The sequence below is a fragment of the Dasypus novemcinctus genome, chromosome 8 (assembly GCF_030445035.2).
Source record: "Dasypus novemcinctus isolate mDasNov1 chromosome 8, mDasNov1.1.hap2, whole genome shotgun sequence".
NCBI lineage: Eukaryota > Metazoa > Chordata > Mammalia > Cingulata > Dasypodidae > Dasypus > Dasypus novemcinctus.
In genome coordinates this window covers 34,745,624-34,753,137 of record NC_080680.1, presented here as the reverse complement: position 1 = coordinate 34,753,137, position 7,514 = coordinate 34,745,624, and the positions used below count along the sequence as shown (strand labels likewise).

Genomic DNA, 7,514 nt, shown 5'->3' with positions numbered 1-7,514 from the left:
AATAAAAAGCCAGGAAAATTGGGGGCTAAACAAAGAGAGTTGGAGTGTAAGAGCAAGAACAGAAGGTGGAAGATAGAAAGATGTAGGAAGGAAAAAAGGTAGTGTAGGTGGCCAAATCAGTACACACAGAAAAGAGGAAATCCAGGGCTAGGAAGCACAGCAGACAAGAAACAAGCCAGCAGCACCTAATAGAAAAAAAGAAAAAAAAATGGTGAGGGGATAAAGAGGAAGGAAAGATAAGAAAACAAAACAAAACAAAACAAAAAAACAGACAAGACCTCAAGCAAGGAGTTAACCAAACATTAAGAAAAACCAGACTTCCCTCTTATGCCCCTGTGGAGATTGTCAAGCTGCTGGTGTTTATCAATCAATTACCCTGCAGCTTTTTCCCTGCGGATTTTAAAGTAGGTTTTAGTGAGTAAACTAAGTCAAATTATGTAACAAAAGTAATCTGGTTTTTTGTTTGTTTGTTTTTTTAGGAAAAATAAGGGACCCAAGGGAAGCTAATACAAGGATAATGTCTATGTTTTCCCTATCTCAAAGTATCAGCTAGATATGTAATATCCCTGTGCGTCACTACTGTAAGAGGAGCCAGGACCTGAACCAGAGACCTTGCAAATTCAAGGCTGAAACTCCTCCACTGAGCCAAACCCTCCTTCCAGGTCTACCTACTCCTCAAAAAGAGTCCCCTTCCCAAAGCAGGATCGACTCTTTGCAATTTAATAAACTAATTAGGAATCTGTCCTTCCCCCTTTTTCCCTTCCTCACTTCCCTCTCTCCCAGGGTAGCAGGAAGTCCATGTGAGAGCTCCCCTCTGAGATTCAAATGGGACCCTAGTGACCCAACTCACCACAGAAAACAACGACTCTCAGTCTCTTTGAGAGAGAGCACCCACACCTTGTCAGGAACACTAACTATGCTCTTGGTAGCCTGCCAAACACTTCCTACTGTCCCCCTCCCTTAGTTGTGTTGCAAGGAACTAATTAATTGCCTGACTCCACCTCTTCCAGATTAATTTTCCCTATCCCAAGGAGTCTGGGTAAATCAGGCTGCCTCAGCAGATTTGCCTCTCACCTCTTCCTAGTTTCTCCTCAAGCCAGCTGGTATGCTCTTCAAAGCTCAAAAAATGGGGGTCCAGGGAAACGGACTTTGGCCCAGTGGTTGGGGCGTCCGTCTACCACATGGGAGGCCTGCGGTTCAAGCCCGGGCCTCCTTGACTCGTGTGGGGCTGGCCCATGCGCAGTGCTGATGCGCGCGGGGAGTGCCCTGCCACGCAGGGGTGTCCCCCGCGTAGGGGAGCCCCACGCGCAAGGAGTGCACCCATAAGGAGAGCCGCCCAGCGTGAAGGAGGGAGCAGCCTGCCGAGGAATGGCGCCGCCCACACTTCCCGTGCCGCTGACGACGACAGAAGCGGACAAAGAAACAAGACGCAGCAAATAGACACCAAGAACAGACAACCAGGGAAGGGGGGGAAATTAATTAAAATAAATAAATCTTTAAAAAAAAAAAAAAAGAAACAAGACGCAGCGAAAAGACACAGAGAACAGACAACCGGGGGAGGGGAGGGGAATTAAATAAATAAAAATAAATAAATAATTCTTTAAAAAAAAAAAAAAGGGGGTCCAGACAGTTAAATCTGCACTCATGTGACCCTTCTGCACCCTTCACCAGAATCCTCCCACTCTCAGAGTTTGTCCAAGACCGGCAGGGTTTGGGGAATGCCAGGGTTCAGGATTCAGGGAACGTGGGTTTGGGTAATGCGGGTTCAGGGAATGCAGGGCTTGGGAACATGCGTTTGGGGATCCAGGGTTCAGGGAATGTGGGTTTGGGTAATGCGGGATGCAGGTAAAACTGCTGTGTGACCAGCAGGGTTTGGAGAACAACGAAGCTATCTGCCCTAAGGTGGGGGCTTAGCCTTCCCACAGCTACAGCTAGGAGCACCAGAAACCCACAATTTTACCTTGAGTAATCACTCTTTTTGTTGCACTCTCTCCAGATCGATGTCCAGAAGCCTCCTGCTTTGTGGGTTCTTAAAAACAGCTCACTCAGGCAGGATTTTGTCCCCGCTCAGCATTGTTTTGTAAAGAGAGATGATGTGGGTGCACTTAATCCGACGCCATCTTGCCCCGCCTACCCCATGGTGGATTTTTATTTACAAATTATTTATTGGAAAAGTTTGAAAACTGCGATGGTATTATCTTTCTCCAGAGAGGATTTATCTTTATTCTTCTAGGAACTAAAGTGCATTAGCACTCTAGTATCATTATTATACGACTTCAGGTCAACATACCAGTTAACCTTCACTCCAGGGTGCAACCCATTAGGGTTCCTACCAATGGGAAAGAGCTTTCCAGCCTCTTGGGATCCAATACCTGTCCATTCAGCCTGTGAGTCAAAAGTGACACAGCTTTGCATACTTTCCGTTATACCTTCTGGATTTGGCAAGGACCCCAAATGCCATTGCTACACTGCTGGATAATTATCTTCCCCTGGATCCTACTTGATAGTTTGTTGACACTTAGATTCCTTTAATTATATTCTTGAAGTATTACATCAATTTTTCAAATTATCCTTAAACAAAATAGCTCAAATTACCAAGATTGCCATCCCTCAATATAAATCCCAATTCTGACCATCTTTTAAGGTGCAGCTCAAATTTAACCTCCTGTACAAAGCTTCTTCTGCTAGGCAGAATTAAATCCTATTTCAAATTTGAGCCCATACCTGCCATTTTAAACTAGGGTCCAGAAAACATCCCTCCAACATTATGGTTATATATGTATCCCTTTAGAAGAAGAGATTGTATAATTCTTGGGATTCATTTTTACCCAAAAATATTTGGGCAAGGTACTTAGTCTTTTTTTTTGTAATTATTGCAACACTTTTGTACTGGCTTTACATTATTTTTTCATTCTCTTAACATGCATGCCTTGAGAATCAAAATAAAATAATTTGTAATGAAAAATTATTGGTAATATTTTTGTTATTTTCCATTTTCAATGAGTTTTCCAAATCAAATATATACCATATACAAACCATCACATGGTATTCTAAATTGGATGAAGATAATCAAGTCATTGTAATTTTGCATTTTCGACTGTAAATACTCCCTGCTAGCTTATGGGAAGTAGAGCTCTCATCAACAAAGTGAAACCTCCTTTGACAAATACTGGAGAATATCTTGAGAATCTTTCAAGATAAGGAAAAATGACATGAAACATAATCAAATGGGGGGAACATGAACTAACTCTAGAAACTACTAATATAGGGAATAAGGAGATCACTGATCTTATACTCAGGCTTTCAAATAACCTATGTCCTATTACCTGTGTGTGTGCATATATATGGTATATTCTTTCTTCATGTCATAAATCTGATATATGCTATGCTTTTATTTGTTTTTATTTTTTATTAGAGAAGTTGTGAGCTTACAAAACAATCATGCATAAAGTACATAATTGCCATACATCTCCCCTTCAACATCTTAACATTTTTTATTTATTTACATTTTTATTTATTACAGATTATGAAAGATTATCAGACTATTAATACTAAGTGTGGCCCATAGCTTACATTTGGCATATTTTTTCCATACAACCTCTATTATTAACACCAGGTATTAGTAATGTCCATTTGTCATTGTTCATGAGCAAACACTCTCATATATGTACTGTTTTGGTTTTTTTAAAGATTTATTTATTTATTTATTTCTCTCCCCTTCCCCCACCACCCCCATTGTCTGTTCTCTGTGTCTATTTGCTCCGTCTTTTTCATCTGCTTCTGTTGTTATCAGCAGCACAGGAATCTGTGTTTCTTTTTGTTGTGTCATCTTGTTGTGTCAGCTCTCCATGTGGGCGGCACCATTCCTGGGCAGGCTGCACTTTCTTTCATGCTGGGCGGCTCTCCTTATGGGGCGCACTCCTTGCGCGTGGGGCTCCCCATGTGGGGGACACCCCTGCGTGGCAGGGCACTCTTTGAGTGCATCAGCACTGCTCATGAGCCAGCTCCACATGGGTCAAGGATGCCCTGGGTTTGAACTGCGGACCTATCATGTGGTAGACGGACACCCTAACCACTGGGCCAAGTCTGCCGCCTGTATGTGTACTGTTAATCACAGTCCATCTTCTACCATATGGTTCACTGTGTTTTACAGTCCCATGACTTGTACATTGTTTCCAAAGTGTACACTCAGTGGCTCTCACTTTCATTACAGGTTTGTGCAGTAATCACCTCAGCAAATTTTTAAAAGTTTTGTTTAGTCCAAAAGGAAAATTTCCATAACCCCTCTTATTTACCCTTGGCATTGATATAGTACCTTCTTTGACATTGATGCAAGAATATTGCAATATTGCTTTTAACTATGGTCCACAAGTTACATTAATTATATTTTTCTCATGCATCACCATATACTTACCACCTTGTAATAATGATGTACATTTGTTCTAGTTCATAGAAGAAGATTCTCATAATTGTACAATTAACCACAATCCTCATCCACTTCTCTGTTCACTATGTTATTCAGTTCCTAGATTGTTCTTTAGTTTTCTTTCAATTGACATTACATTCCTAAAAAATGCCTTTCAGCCACAATCCCATTTAAAAACTAGCCATATTAGTTATACTCACTATTATGTGTTACCATCAACTCTATCAATTTCCACACTTTACAGTCAAGCTAATTAAGAATTCTGCATACATTAAGCATCAGTACCCCTTGTCAGCCCTCAACCTATCTCCTGGTAATCTATATTCTGGGTTCTTATTCCAGGTGTTTGTTCTTAATATTTAGTTCATATAAGTGAGACCATACAATATTTGTCCTTTTGTGTCCAGTTTATTTTACTCAGCATAATATTCTCAGGTTCATCCATGTTTTCATATGTGTCCCAATTACATTTCTTCTTACAGCAGCATAGTATTCCACCGTACATAGTCATACCATTTTTTGTTTATCCATTCATCATTTGATGGACACTTGGGTTGTTTCCATCTTTGGGTAATTGTGAATAATGCCACTATGAATATTGGCATGCAGATGTCTCTTTTGCGTCACTGTTTTTAGTTTTTCTGGATATATTTCTAGTAGAGGAAATACCAGATCATATGGCAGTTCTATATTTAGCTTCCTGAGGAACCACTAAACTGTCTTCCACAGAGATTGCACTATTCTACATTCCCATTGACAGGAAAGAACTACTCCCATCTTCTATATCATGTCTAGCACTTGTTATTTTCTGGTTTGTTTGTTTTTCAATAATGGTCTTTCTTTGAGGTGTGAAATGATATCTCATTGTAATTCTGATTTACATTTCCTTAACAGCTAGTATATTGAACATTTTTTTATGTGTTTGTGTTTTTTGGGGGTTTTTATGGTTTTGTTTTGCCATTCGTATTTCCTCTTTGGAGAAATGTCTAAGTCTTTTGCCCATTTTTAAATTGAATTGTTTGTTCTTTTATTTTTGAGTTGTATAATCTCATCATATAGTGTGGAAATCATAAAACTTTTTTTAGATATGTGGTGTGATGGTTAGGCTAATATGTCAGCTTGGCCAGGTAATTGTGCCCAGTTATTTGGTCAAGCAAGCACTGGGCTAATTGTAATACAAAGACATTTATGGACTTCAGTCATCAGTGAATTTACTGCATAGATGGCTGACTACATCTACAATCAACCAGGGAGATTGCCATCAGCAATGAGTGACATTTTATCTAATTGGTTGAATGTCTTAAAAGGGGAAGTGATTTTAGCTTTCAAAGAAAATTTCCCAGCTCATCTTTGGACAGCCAATGTCTCTTGGAAACACATCAAGGACTTTCATTGGACTTTCATCTAAACCCCTGGTTTGCAGCCTGCCTGTGGAATCTGGACTTGTGCATTCCCACGATCATGTGAGAGACTCTTATAAAATCTCATACTATTTACAGATATTTCTTGTTAATTACCTCTTTCCCTAGAGAACTCTGGCTCTAAGTTTCCAAATATTTTCTCCCATTCAGTGGGTTGCCTTTTTATCTTCTTGGCAAAGTCCTTTGATGTACAAAAGTGTTTAAGTTTAAGGAAATCCCATTTATTCATTTTCTCTTTTGTTGCTTGTGCTTTCAGTGTAAGGTTGAAAAAACCACCACCTACCACCATATCTTGAAGATGTTTTCCTACATTTTCTTCTATGAGCTTTATGGTCCTCACTTTTATATTTAGGACTTTGATCTATTTTTAGTTAATTTTTGTATAAGATGTGAAGTAAGGGTCCTCTTTCTTTCTTTTGGCTATGGATATCCAGTTCTCAAAGCACCATTTTTTGAGTAGTCTGTTCTGCCCCAGCTGGGTGAGCTTGACAGCCTTGTAAAAAATCACTTGACCATAGATGTGAACATCTGTTTCTGAACTATCAGTTCAGTTCCATTGGTCTATATATTATCTTTTTGCCAGCACCATGCTGTCTTTACCACTGTATCTAGATAATATGATTTAAAGTCTGGAAGTGTGAGTCCTCTAACTTTGTTCTTCTTTTTCAAGATGTTTCTGACTTTTTGGGGCCTCTTACTCTTCCAAATAAATTTGATAATGAGGTTTCTCATTTCCTTAAAGAGGGCTGTTGGAAATTTTATCAGAAATGCATTGAATCTGTATAACAGTTTGGACAGAATTGACATCTTAATGATATTTAATCTACCAGTTCATGAACATTGAATGTTCTTCCATTTATTTAGGTCTTGTTTGATTTCATTTAGAAAAGCCTTTTAGTTTTCTGAATACAAATGCTTTATGTCCTTGGTTAAATTTATTCCTGAATATTTTATTCTTTTGGTTGCTATTGTAAATGGAATTTTTTCTTGGCTTCCTCCTCAGATTGCTCATTTCTAGTGTATAGAAACACTACTATCACTTCTTGGCCTTTGCCTAAGATCAGGTGTAATATCTGTTCTTACCACTAGAAACACAACTTATTTTAGCAAATTAATCTTGTATCTTGCCACTTTGCTGAACTTGTTTATTAGCTCTAGTAGCTTTTGTTGTCGATTTTTTCAAGACTTTCAAGGTATAAAATAATATCATCTGTAAATAGCAAAAGTTTTACTTCTTCCCTTCCAATGTGAATGCCTTTTATTTCTTTTTCTTGCCTGATTGCTCTAGCTAGAACCTCTAGCACTATATTGAACAACTGTGGTGACAATGAGTAGCCTTGTCCTGTTCCCAATCACAAAGGGAAAGTTTTCAGTCTTCCACCATTGAATACAATATTAGCTGTGGGTTTTTCATATGTTACACTATGCCTTTTTAACAATGATCCTTTCTAATCCATTTTATCCTGGTTTCTATTCTTCAATTCTTGTTATCCATAGTTCAGCATGTGTTTTCACAAATGTTTCTTGTTTGTATATGTTAGTTCTTATCACCCACTTTGAATAAAAACAATCTGTTATCAGTAGAGATAAATGAGAGTGTTCACTTGGATAGTCCAGGATGGATACATAGGAATCTTTGATATTTTAAGGGACAAAAGGTGTTCAAG

At 38.8% G+C, this 7,514-nt stretch overlaps 1 pseudogene; it reads left to right on the top strand.

Annotated features, from left to right (window-relative positions):
• The first annotated feature begins 6,882 nt into the window (after positions 1-6,882).
• Positions 6,883-7,054, top strand: LOC111765698 (U2 spliceosomal RNA; annotated as a pseudogene).
• The last annotated feature ends 460 nt before the right edge of the window (positions 7,055-7,514 follow it).